This window comes from Myxocyprinus asiaticus, chromosome 34 (genome assembly GCF_019703515.2).
Source record: "Myxocyprinus asiaticus isolate MX2 ecotype Aquarium Trade chromosome 34, UBuf_Myxa_2, whole genome shotgun sequence".
Taxonomy (NCBI): Eukaryota; Metazoa; Chordata; class Actinopteri; order Cypriniformes; family Catostomidae; genus Myxocyprinus; species Myxocyprinus asiaticus.
Window position 1 is genome coordinate 2,179,031 of NC_059377.1, and position 13,361 is coordinate 2,192,391.

Sequence of the window (13,361 nt, forward strand, 5' to 3'; positions counted from 1 at the left end):
GTGTAACCTCCGTTCCCTGATGGAGGGAACGAGACGTTGGTGTCGATGTAGTGACACTAGGGGTCACTCTTGGGAGCCCGAGACACCTCTGGTCTTTGATAAAAGGCCAATGAAAATTGGCGAGTGGTATTTGCATGCCACTCCCCCGAACATACGGGTATAAAAGGAGCTGGTATGCAACCACTCATTCAGGTTTTACGCTGAGGAGCCGATATAAGGTCCGGCCATTTCAGCGGGAAGTTCAGCGTTGTGGCAGGAGGGACCAACGTCTCGTTCCCTCCATCAGGGAACGGAGGTTACACCAGTAACCATGACGTTCCCTATCTGTCACTCACTCGACGTTGGTGTCGATGTAGTGACACTAGGGGTCCCTATACAAAACGCCACAAGGCTGAACTGTGTTACGTGAACTGGTGGTGTGTGGTGGGCAGACTTGCTGTGTGCCTCATAGCCAGCGCACCAGGTCGACACGTAACCTCCCCCAACACAGTTATGAGTGTCGAACGGCCCTTTTTGGGGACAAGTTGACTACCCAGAGATAGAGACAGGCTTAACCCAGCCGTGGCCTCTTTCCCCTTCTCTTTTTCCACTCCCTAAAAGAGAAGGGGGATTATCCGACTGGGCCGCCAGGTCTAGTCGGGGGGTGTCCCTCCCAAGGGGAGGACACCGCGGAGACCACACCTCGCCCCAAAAGAGGGGGGGGGATATTTAAGTGGAAGAATACATCACATGGTCTTTCCAACCATGTGGAGAGCCTTCAAGGTAGATCCTGCCCAATGGGGGAGGAGTTACTGCAACATGGAGACTGGGGCAGAGGGGCTCTGCCCAAGGAAGACACAGTTTGCCAGCAGGGAAATGAATTTGCGGAAGATATAGATCGCATGGGGTTAGCCTTACAGGTAACCGCCACATGCGGAGCACCTACCCCAGAACCGGGCTCTTAGTTAGCGCGTGTACTGGGCCGGCAGCGAGTCTCTCCGAAAACTCGACTGCCACAGGGCTCGGAGGAAGTCAACCAGGGAACAACTTTTGTGAGCACTACTGGGAATTAACAGCGCACGTCTTCAGCTCAAAAGGAGGTGGAAGGCGCTATGTGCAAGCGATACACCCGGCCAGCTATCCCGGGCTTATCCGCTTGTGTTGCGTGCCACTACCTGGGACGAAACCGGTTCCACCAGGAGGTTGTAGAACCTTGCAAAGGTGTTGGGTGTTGCCCAGCCCGCTGCTCTGCAAATGTCTGTTAGAGAGGCACCTCTGGCCAGGGCCCAAGAAGCCGCTACACCATGGGTAGAATGGGCTCGTAGCCCTACCGGGGGCGGCATGTTTTGGGCGAGATATGCCATAGTTATGGCGTCAATGAGCCAGTGGGCGATCCTCTGCTTGGAGACAGCGCTTCCTTTCCGCTGTGCACCAAAGCAGACAAAGAGCTGCTCAGAGACTCTAAAGTTCTGCGTGCGATCCAAATAGATGCGTAAAGCGCGCACCGGACACAGCAACGACAGGGCCAGGTCTGCCTCCTCCTGGGGAAGCGCTTGCAGGTTCACCACCTGGTCCCTAAAAGGAGTGGTGGGAACCTTGGGCACAAAGCCCGGTCGGGGTCTCAGGATCACGTGAGAATAGCCCGGACCGAACTCCAGGCACGTTTCGTTGACAGAGAATGCTTGCAGATCACCTACCCTCTTGATGGAAGTGAGTGCAGTCAGGAGGGCAGTCTTCAAGGAGAGTGCCTTAAGCTCGGCTGACTGCAAAGCTCAAAGGGGGCTCTCTGTAGACCCTGAAAAACTACAGAGGTCCGATGAGGGAACGAGGCGCGGCCTGGAGGGATTCAGCCTCCTGGCGCCTCTTAGGAACCTGATGATCAGATCATGCTTCCCTAAGGACTTACCATCGACTGCGTCGTGGTGTGCTGCTATGGCAGCAACGTACACCTTCAAGGTGGAAAGGGACAGTCTCCCTTCCAACCTCTCTTGCAAGAAGGAAAGCACTGATCTGACTGCGCATCTCTGGGGGTCTTCCCGACGGGAAGAACACCACTTAGCGAACAGACGCCACTTAAAGGTATACAGGCGCCTCGTAGAGGGAGCCCTAGCCTGAGTGAATGTGTCTACCATCGCAGGTGGGAGACAGCTTAGGTCTTCCACGTCCCATCCAGGGGCCAGACATGGAGATTCCAGAGGTCTGGGCGCGGGTGCCGGATGGTGCCCCTTCCCTGAGAAAGAAGGTCCTTCCTCAGGGGAATTTGCCCGGGGGGAGCTGTCACGAGGAGCGTGAGGTCCGAGCACCATGTCTGGACGGGCCAGTAGGGTGCTTACCAGGACAACCTTCTCCTCGTCCTCCCTGACCTTGCACAGGGTCTGTGCAAGCAAGCTCCCTGGGGGAAAAATGCATATTGGCGAATGCCAGGGGACCAGCTGTGTGCCAGCACGTCTATGCCGAGGAAGGCCTCGGTCAGGGCGTACCAGAGCCGGCAGTGGGGAGGATTCTTGGGAGGCGAACAGGTGCACCTGTGCCTGTCGAATCGACTCCAAATCAGCTGGACCACCTGAAGGTGGAGTCTCCACTCTCGCTTGAGGGTAACCTGTTATGACGGCGCGTCCGCCGAAGTGTTGAGGTTGCCCGGGATGTGAGTGGCTTGCAGCGACTTGAGGTGCTGCTGACTCCGTTGGAGGAGACGGCGAGTTGTGACATACAGCGGGAGCGCAGACCGCCTTGGCGGTTGACATATGCTACCGCTGCCGTGCTGTCTGTCCGAACTAGCACGTGCTTGCCCTGGATCAATGGCCGGAACCTCCGCAGGGCGAGCAGAATTGCCAGTAACTCGAGGCAGTTGATGTGCCAACGCAGCCGCGGACCCGTCTAGAGGCCGGCGGCTGCATGCCCATTGCCAACAACGCCCCAGCCCATTTTGGAGGCGTCTGTCGTGACCACGACACGCCTGGATACCAGTTGTAGGGGAACACCTGCTTGTAGAAACGAGAGGTCGGTCCAAGGGCTGAAAAGATGGTGACAGACCGACGTAATAGCCACGCGGTGTGTCCCGTGGTGCCATGCCTGTCTCGGGACTCGAGTCTGGAGCCAGTGCTGAAGCGGCCTCATATGCATCAACCCGAGCGGGGTGGCCACTGCCAAGGATGCCATATGCCCCAGGAGCCTCTGAAAAAGTTTCAGTGGAACCGCTGTTTTCTGTTTGAACGCCTTCAAACAGGCCAGCACCGACTGGGCGCGCTCGTTCGTAAGGTGCGCCGTCAAGGAGACTGAGTCCAACTCCAAACCGAGAAAAGAGATGCTCTGAACCGGGAGGAGCTTGCTCTTTTCCCAGCTGACCCGAAGCCCTAGTCGGCTGAGGTGTGAGAGCACCAGGTCCCTGTGTGTGCATAACACGTCTTGAGAGTGAGCTAAGATTAGCCAGTCGTCGAGATAGTTGAGAATGCGAATGCCCACCTCCCTTAACGGGGCAAGGGCAGCCTCTGCGATCTTCGTAAAGACGCGAGGAGACAGGGACAGGCCGAAAGGGAGGACTTGTACTGATACGCCTGACCCTCGAACGCGAACCGCAGGAAGGGTCTGTGTTGAGGAAGGATCGAGACGTGAAAGTACGCATCCTTCGGGTCTACCGCCGCGAACCAATCTTGATGCCGGACGCACACTAGAATGCGTCTTTGCGTCAGCATCTTGAACGGGAGTCTGTGTAAAGCCCGGTTCAGTACTCGCAGGTCCAAGATTGGCCGCAACCCACCGCCTTTTTTCGGTACAAAGAAGTAGGGGCTGTAAAACCCTTTCTTCATCTCGGCTGGAGGGACAGGTTCTATTGCGTCCTTCCGTATGAGGGTAGCGATCTCCGCGCAAGATAGCAGCGTTTTCGTCTTTCACCAAGGTGAAGTGGACACCGCTGAACCTGGGCGGATGCCCGGCGAATTGAATCGCGCAGCCGAGTCGGACGGTCCGGACCAGCCCTCGTGACGGGCTGGAAGGCGCAAGCCATACGTCCAAGTTCCGCGCAAGGGGGACCAAAGGGACAACGTCATCGGATGTACCGGCAGGTGGGGCCTCGCGGCGGGGAGGAGCTCGAGGTGCCACACCACGTCGTGGCCGTGCTGAGTCCGAGGACATCGAAGCACTTACCTGGCTCCTTGTGACCAACCCCGGAACAGCCTGGGACGGGGGAGGAAGAGGCCTGTCCTCGTGACCCATGGAGACTGTCACATCGGGGGCGGATTTGTGCCACAGCTGGGCGCTCAGGGCGGGAGACCGCCGCTGGAGCGCCAACCTGCCAAATGGAGTGGTGGACGGTGGTCGTGATGCCAGCCGTACACACCGGATACGTGACCCAGGGAACAAGGAAACCACTCTTGCTGAGCTCTTGAGTACTGCAGCCACTTGGGCATGCAGTGCAATTAAATGCAAAAGGTAACAAAAAGATGAAGATCTGCTTACCAGCTCCAGAGCAGCGGGTTTCGTTGTCCCTGGGTCGCCTGTTTCAAGGGCGCTTTGAAGCCTTTCACGGGTTCTGGGCAGCCACGAGACGGGTGGCGTCTGCTTCCTGCGGTGGGCTCCACGCCGGGGCCAGGCCGAAGGGGCGGGCTGCGGCGGAGCCGGTGCAGTCACCGCAGGAGGACGCCTTTGGCGATGAGTAGATGGGGTGCGGGATCTTGAGCTGCGCCGGGGCAGGATATGCCGGCTAGCATCCATCTACTGCTCTACCATCGAGAACTGCTGGGCAAAGTCCTCGACGGTGTCGCCGAATAGGCCCGCCTGGGAAATGGGGGCAGCAAGGAATCGTGTCTTGTCGGCCTCACCCATCTCGACAAGGTTGAGCCAAAGGTGGCGCTCCTGGACCACTAGTGTGGCCATCGTCTGCCCGAGAGACCGCGCCGTGACCTCCGTCGCCGAGCGCAGTTCCTGCATCAATCCCGGGGCGGAACTACCCTCGTGCAATTCCTTTAGCGCCTTGGCGGACTTGCAGGAGAGCCATGGCGTGCATGGTGGAGGCGGCTTGTCCAGCGGCACAGTAGGCCTTGGCCGTCAGAGATGACGTAAACCTACAGGCCTTGGATGGGGGCTTTGGGCACCCGCACCAGGTAGCGGTGCTCTGCGGGCATAGGTGCACCGCGAGCGCCTTTATCCACCGGGAGATTGCCGAATAGCCCTTGGCTGCCCCACCATCGAGGGTAGTGAGAGCGGGGAAGCTGAAAAGATCGGGACCGGGCAGTAAAAAGTGCCTCCCGCGACCTTGTCAGCTCTTCATGCACTTCCGGGAGGAAAGGAATGGGGCGGGGCGTGCTTTGAGCAGTGCCGCAAGCCCAGGAACCAATCACAGAGCCGTGAGGGTTCAGGGAAGAGCGGTGAAATCCACTCTAACAGACGCTCGCGGCTGCCCGGGAAAGCATGTCGTCATCTCCGCGTCAGCCTGTGACTGGGCGATCGACCCCGAAGGGAGGAGCCCAGCTGAGGCTTCCGACTGGACGAATAAGAGGTCGAACTCGCCGTGAGACGAGCCGGCGGACTCACCCGGAAGCCCGATCGGGGCAGACGACCATGCTGGGGAATGGGAGGTCCGCGGGGGGATACCCGGCGGAGGCGGTCCCATTGGGGTCCCCAAATCACCCCCAGTGTTAGCCGCGCTGGCCTCAAACCCGTGGGTAAAAGGAACGAGGCGGGAGCCTCTGGGGTGGCTCACTTTCTTACGAAGGCGAGCCGTGACCGCAACGTTGCCATGGACATATTCTAGCAATGAGAACATGACCATCCACGAACGCTGTCTCCGCGTGAGCAGTGCCCAGACACGAAAGACAGTGATCGTGACCGTTAGAAGGCGAGAGATAACGAGCACAACCAGGAATAACACACAATCGGAAAAGCATCTTTAAAAAGACGCGTCTTTAAAAAGACGTTCCGTGTGTGCACTCTTTTAGAGAAATATATACTCTTTTAGAGGGGAAAAATGCTCTTTCAGAAAATATACTCTCTAGTTTTTCTGCTGAAGCACCCAGGGGTGTTCTCTGCAGTGCACCAGTGCAGAGGAGGGAGAAACCACTGAAATGCGCCGTCAGATCCAGCAGAGGTGAATGAACAGTAGTATTCAGCTCAGTGAGCATGACCGTTCGGCTCCGAAGAGAAAATCTGAATGAGTGGTTGCATACCAGCTCCTTTTATACCCGTATGTTCGGGGGAGTGGCATGCAAATACCACTCGCCAATTTTCATTGGCCTTTTATCAAAGACCAGAGGTGTCTCGGGCTCCCAAGAGTGACCCCTAGTGTCACTACATCGACACCAACGTCGAGTGAGTGACAGATAGGGAACTATGAATAGTTAAGTATCATAAAGTAATATAATTGTGGTTAAAATTATTCACAAGAGCATACAACTGATTAAGGTGTATTACAAGGCATTATGAAAGCATTATAACGCATCAAGAATACCTTTAAAATGTGTTATGAATGAATGTTATATTTATATAGTGCTTTTCTGACACTACACTCAAAGCGCTTTACATATTGAACAGGGGACTCTCCTCACCCACACTCAGTGTGCAGCATCCACCTGGATGATGCGACGCAGCCATAGTGCACCTGTACACTCACCACACACCAGCTGTTGGTGGAGAGGAGAGAGTACAATGATGTAACCAATTTAGGGATGGGGATTATTAGGAGGCCATGATTGATAAGGGCCAATGGGGGGAATTTGGCCAGGACACCGGGGTTACACCCCTACTCATTGCGAGAAGTGCCCTGTGATTTTTAATGACCACAGAGAGTCAGGACCTCGGTTTAACGTCTCATCTGAAGGACGTAAAAGATTTACATCTATTTTTTTGTGCATACTGTAACACATCATTAAAAGCTAATTGCCAATATGAGTACCCTACATGCAAATTAGACAAAAGATTACAGATTTAAATATCACTTTCAAAAATAACTCATTTGACCTAATTAAAATGACTAATTAAAGGATGATCTGATGATTTTGGCAGTTTAATTTACAGCAGAATGTCCTGATCAGTCTTGAGCTGACACGATAAAATTATTACCTTGAGAATTACAGGCTATATATCTTTAATGTTTTTTTAGTGAATATCATTTTATTGCTGCTCGATCTGCAAATATACACACGCTCATTGTGTGTGTGGCTTTAAGCAACATAAAATTTCCATTTGACTGATGGGGCGGTGTGCGTTCATTAGGACAGAATGCATGATGTGTGATGTTTAAATTCTAGAGAGCATCCCTCACAAATCTCGCATCACTCACTTGCGCTTCAGCAGCACTATGCTCTCCTGCTTTACTTCATATGACAACACTGACATAATCTCCCATCTCCCTGCATTCTTCAGTCAGCTAATAGAAGCTGTTATTTATGGTGATGTCAGCTGCAAGACTTCTTATGCATGGATCTATATCTCAGTGATGGATGACACGATCGCTTGTTTATTACGATGTTCAGTTGGTATGTTGCTCCCAAGGCTGCTGTGACTATGCGCCTGTGCAGTCTACTGTTTGCTAAGGTCATACAGTCTCTGTGTGTGTTGAACTGTCCTTGGAACACAACAGATGTGCGTGTGTGTGTGTTTGCAGGAAAGTATGTGTTTGTGTATTTGATGTGTACATTTATGTGTGCCTGTATGTTCTGTGAATCTGTGTGTACTACTGTGATACTTTACTAAATCTGCTAAAAGCGCATGCTCAAGTTATTAAATCGTTCATTTATTCATTCATATGGATTGTTCTTGTGAGGTTGGCAAGGTTTTCTAAAAAAGTGAGTGCAACTTTGTCTGTCAATAAAATGTGGCCTATTCAACAACTCTGTTCTGTGTAAACTACATGCGCGTTGTTATCCTGCTGTTCTTTTCTGCTTGCTCTTGCCATTGATTACACTGCTTTTTAGTCAAATCATTAATTTTTATTTATGTCCCCAACTACTGCAGACAAGAGGCTGAAGGATGAATTTATAAAAAATGTAGGTGAGTTTTAAATATGAGACTGTTGCTGTGCTTTTTAACCATCTGTAGATTGATTTAGATATGTTTAACTATAATCTCTTTCCATCCTCACTCAAAAAATGTGCTTGACATATTACATACCATATATTACACCTGGCTGTGATCTCATAGGTCATATTTTATTTTAATTTTTTTATGGAAACGTGCCGATAGGGTTAAATAAATATTATGTTTCAGCGGATATCCAAAATAAAACATTTACATTATGGATACATATTCTAAATAATACCATATTCTGACTCATATCAAAATATTCCTGTTCACATAAATGTGCTCAGTCGTTTATGAATAAATTCTGTCTGTCACTGACAAAAAAAACACACACAAAAAAACAAAAAAAACCTCAAGTTAGCGCACACTGGCACACCATAGCATAAGCACAAAAAAAGTGTGTATGCATGCTTGTTAGTTGACATACACATAAGAACATTTTCCCGTCGGTTTCTGCCATTGTAAATACTGATTTGTTCCTCACATAAAATCAAATCCATGGAATTTAGGATTAAATCTGATCGTACGTAGGTTTTATAAACGAGGCCCCAGAATATCATAGACTTGCCTGTAAGGCCTATAAGCAACCAGCCAGAAAACCATAGCAACACCCTAATAACAACATAGCAATGCGCTGATGTACATGTATAATCACACAAAGTTTGAGTGGAGTCTGATTTCAGGCTGTATTAATTAAACAAGTTTAGTACTTAGGGGCAGAGGTTCAGAACAAGAATCCATTCATCCATCCATTCACATCCATCCAATCATTCATCCATCTGTCCTTCCCTCCATCCATCCACCCATCTATCCATCATCTGTCCATCCATTCATCCATCCATCGAATCATTTGTAAATCCATCCAATCCTCCATCCATCCAATCGTTTGTCCATCCATCCATCCATCCATCCAATTGTTTGTTTATCCATCCATTCATCCATCCATCTGTCCATCCATTTATCCATCCAATCGTTCGTAAATCCATCCATCATCCATCCATCCAATCCTCCATCCATCCATCCATCCATACATCCAATTGTTCGTCCATCCATCCATCTAGTCTGTCTGTCCATCCATCCATCTATCTATCCATCCAATCATTCATCCATCCAGTCATCCATCCATCCAATCGTTAGTCCATCCATCCATCCATCCATCCATCCATCCAATCATTCATCCATCCATCCCTCCATCCATCTAGTCCATCTGTCCATCCACCCATCTATCTATTCATCCAATCATCCATCCAATCGTTCGTCCATCCATCCATCCATCCAATCATTCATCTATCCAATCGTTCATCTATCATCCATTCACCTGTCCATCCATTCATTTATCCATCCAATCGTTCATAAATCCATCCATCCAATTGTTCGTCCATCCATCCATTTATTCATCCATCTAGTCTGTCCGTCCATCCATCCATCCATCCATCCATCCAATCATCCATCCATCCAATTGTTCATCCATCCATCCATCCAATCTTTTGTACATCCATTCATCCCCATCCATCCACATCCAATCGTCCATCCATCCATCCAATCATTCGTCCATCCATTCATTCATCAATCCATCCAATTGTTTGTCCATCCATCCTTCCATCTATTTATCCATATAGTAAGTCTGTCCATCCATCCATCCGTCAATCCAATCATTCGTAAATACATCCAATCATCCATCCATCCATCCATTCACATACAATAGTTTGTCCATCCATCCATTTATCCATCCATCTAGTCTCTGTCCATCCATCCATCCACCCATCCATCCATCTATCCATCCAATCATCCATCCATCCAATTGTTCGTCCATGCATCCCTCCATCCATCCATCCATCCAATCGTTCGTACATTCATCCATCCAATCGTCTGTCCATCCATCCATCCATTCACATCCAATCGTTCGTCCATCCATCCATTTATCCATCCATCTAGTCTGTCTGTCCATCCATCCACTCATCCATCCATCTATCCATCCAATCATCCATCTATCCAACTGTTCGTCCATCCATCCCTCCATCCATCCAATCGTTTGTACATCCATCCATCCCCATCCATCCATCCATCCATCCATCCAATCGTCCAACCATCCATCCATCTAATCATCCACCTCTGATGGTCTTTCTGCCTCTCTGATGGTCTTTCTGGCTCTCTGATGATCTTTCTGTCTGACCGACTGACTGTAATGTCTGGATAACCTTCAAATTCAGACAAGGTTTTGTCGAATCCCTGTCACTCTATAGTATTTTTTTATCATCTTCATTTCAACTCTTTGCACTGTCTTTGTGTTTTCTCATGTTAGTCTGACAACACAGATTTTGTTGACCTGTGTGTTGTGCTTCTTCACCTGCCGAAGGTTTCACCTGTAGCTGCTTCACTTCTCAGATGACTTACAGCAGGTGCCATGTAAACGGCACAGATTAATGGACAAGATAGTGCTGCATCTGTGTGTGTGTATGTGTGTGTGTGTGTGTTTGATGATGGTCCAGCTCTCTGTAGTGATATAGAGATCACTACAGGTTCATTTGACCTAGTTAATCCATCCTTAACAAAAGTGCCTAACAAAATACTGTAAACTATACATGAGGAACTCTCTCTTTCTGACTCTCTCTCTCAATGTAAACTGCGTCGTAACTCCAATCATTATCATCCATCTTGTTATTTTAATGGGTTATAGATTGGGTGTCTGGGCGACTCATTTACAGATTAAAAAACAAAAGTGCCGCCCATCAATTATTCACCAAACGGATCACCTTCCACTTCTAATCAAACAGACATCTTATCATGAGAAACAAAAACGGAGAGGACACAGGAGACCAGAGAGAGAGAGAGACCATGAGAGAAATACTGAAAAAAAGACAAAGAATAGAAAATTCTGCAAGAGAGACTAGGTTTTGACAATGTGTGTGTTGTATGCCCATGCAAAACTCACAGTCATGTTTCTAGGGTGTTGTGGGTGTTTGCCAGGCCATGCCAGCCTGTCTGGTTGTTAAGGTGTTTCTGAGTAGGGCTGGACGATATGGCCAAAAATATTATCAAGACATGCACTTTCATATCATTCGATATCAATATATTAATCACAATATACATTTCATACCATTAATGGGGAAGGAAATGCATTCCACATGTTTGTAAGACCTCAAAATGAATTAAACATTACTTGATTGTTTACAAGTAAACTCCACAGGGTAAGCTACCTTTTAATTTGAAGTTCAAGTATACTTGGTTTAGGATTTAATCCCAAATAAGGTGTGTGACCTCTTTTCGATGAAATTTTGTCAATTTAATCGTCTTCAACAGACGTTTGACTCCACTGAAAGACTTTCTTATGACGTTCCACACTCCAGCTCAGTAGGTGGTGGTAATGCACCATAAACTGGATTACCAACCGCCACTAAACATCACTAGAAGAAGAAATACTTTATTGCCTGTGTCAAAAAATGAGCGGATGTGAAAGCGCTATGGATCATATATTTTTTTTAACTAAATAAAAATAAACAGCAATAGTATTGATGTCGGATTTGCTGTTGTGTTCAGTCGATATCTGTATTGCATTATCGGTGCAATCTTGTTTAGTACACAACAATATCATATAAGCTGGATAGCTAGGTGCTAGCTACCGGCTTCCTAGCCTCATTACTGGTTTATATGACAGCAGGGGTATATAGCCGCTAGCCAGTTTATATTTTCTGTCCAGCTGATTTAATGAATGTGATTCACTTAGTTAGTTGTGTATATAAATTTGCCGAACTGCTTGAGTTTTAGCAACACATACCTGATCCGATTGTCAATGTAGATCATAGGCTAAATATCGAAAATTACTCAAAAGTTTATCATCGATATCGAGGAATTTCTTTTTTTATTGTGTAGCAATGTGGTTGCCAGGGCATTGCTAGGGTGTTCTGGGTGGTTGCTAACAGGCTGACGTAAAAAGAGTGCATCCACAAGTCTCTGTAGCTACATTCACACAGTCAGTAGTTGGGATTGACCTTAAAGTCTAATCACAATTGACTGATTGATTGATTGATTGATTAATACTTTATTGTCTGATTTCTCAGAAATTTGATTTGCGCCAGATGTACATGGTCCCCACCATCATATAAACACATACACACATCATAAAGGACAGTTTACCCAATATACAGACACAACATACACTATATTGGCAAAAGTATTCGCTCATCTGCCTTTAGACGCATATGAATTTAAGTGACATCCCATTCTTAATCCATAGGGTTTAATATGACATCGGCCCACCCTTTGCAGCTATAACAGCTTCAACTCTTCTGGGAAGGCTTTCCACAAGGTATAGGAGTGTGTTTATGGGAATTTTTGACCATTCTTCCAGAAGCGCATTTGTGAGGTCAAACACTGATGTTGGACGAGAAGGCCTGGCTCGCAGTCTTCGCTCTAATTCATCCCAAAGGTGCTCTGTTGGGTTGAGGTCAGGACTCTGTGCAGGCCAGTCAAGTTCTTCCACACCAAACTCGCTCATCCATGTCTTTATGGACCTTGCTTTGTGCACTGGTGCGCAGTCATGTTGGAACAGGAAGGGGCCATCCCCAAACTGTTCCCACAAAGTTGGAAGCATGGAATTGTCCAAAATCTCTTGGTATGCTGAAGCATTCAGAGTTCCTTTCACTGGAACTAAGGGGCCAAGCCCAGCTCCTGAAAAACAACCCCACACCATAATCCCCCCTCCACTAAACTTCACGGTTGGCACAATGCAGTCAGACAAGTACCGTTCTCCTGGCAACCGCCAAACCCAGACTCATCCATCAGATTGCCAGATGGAGAAGCGTGATTCGTCACTCCAGAGAACGCGTCTCCACTGCTCTAGAGTCCAGTGGCGGCGTGCTTTACACCACTGCATCTGACTCTTTGCATTGCACTTGGTGATGTATGGCTTGGATGCAGCTGCTCGGCCATGGAAACCCATTCCATGAAGCTCTCTACGCACTGTTCTTGAGCTAATCTGAAGGCCACATGAACTTTGGAGGTCTGTAGCGATTGACTCTGCAGAAAGTTGCCGACCTCTGCGCACTATGCGCCTCAGCATCCACTGACCCCGCTCTGTCATTTTACGTGGCCTACCGCTTCGTGGCTGAGTTGCTGTCATTCCCAATCACTTCCACTTTGTTATAATACCACTGACAGTTGACTGTGGAATATTTAGTAGCGAGGAAATTTCACGACTGGACTTGTTGCACAGATGGCATCCTATCACAGTACCACGCTGGAATTCACTGAGCTCCTGAGAGCGGCCCATTCTTTCACAAATGTTTGTAGAAGCAGTCTGCATGCCTAGGTGCTTCATTTTATACACCTGTGGCCATGGAAGTGATTGGAACACCTGAATTTAATTATTT

The 13,361-nt window shown here is 48.7% G+C and overlaps 1 protein-coding gene across 1 annotated transcript in view; it reads right to left on the reverse strand.

The window, feature by feature from the left end:
• The window catches only part of LOC127425144 (retinoic acid receptor beta-like), a 220,115-nt gene that overhangs the window by 93,341 nt on the left and 113,413 nt on the right, over positions 1-13,361 (reverse strand). The gene's annotated exons all lie outside the window — the stretch shown is intronic.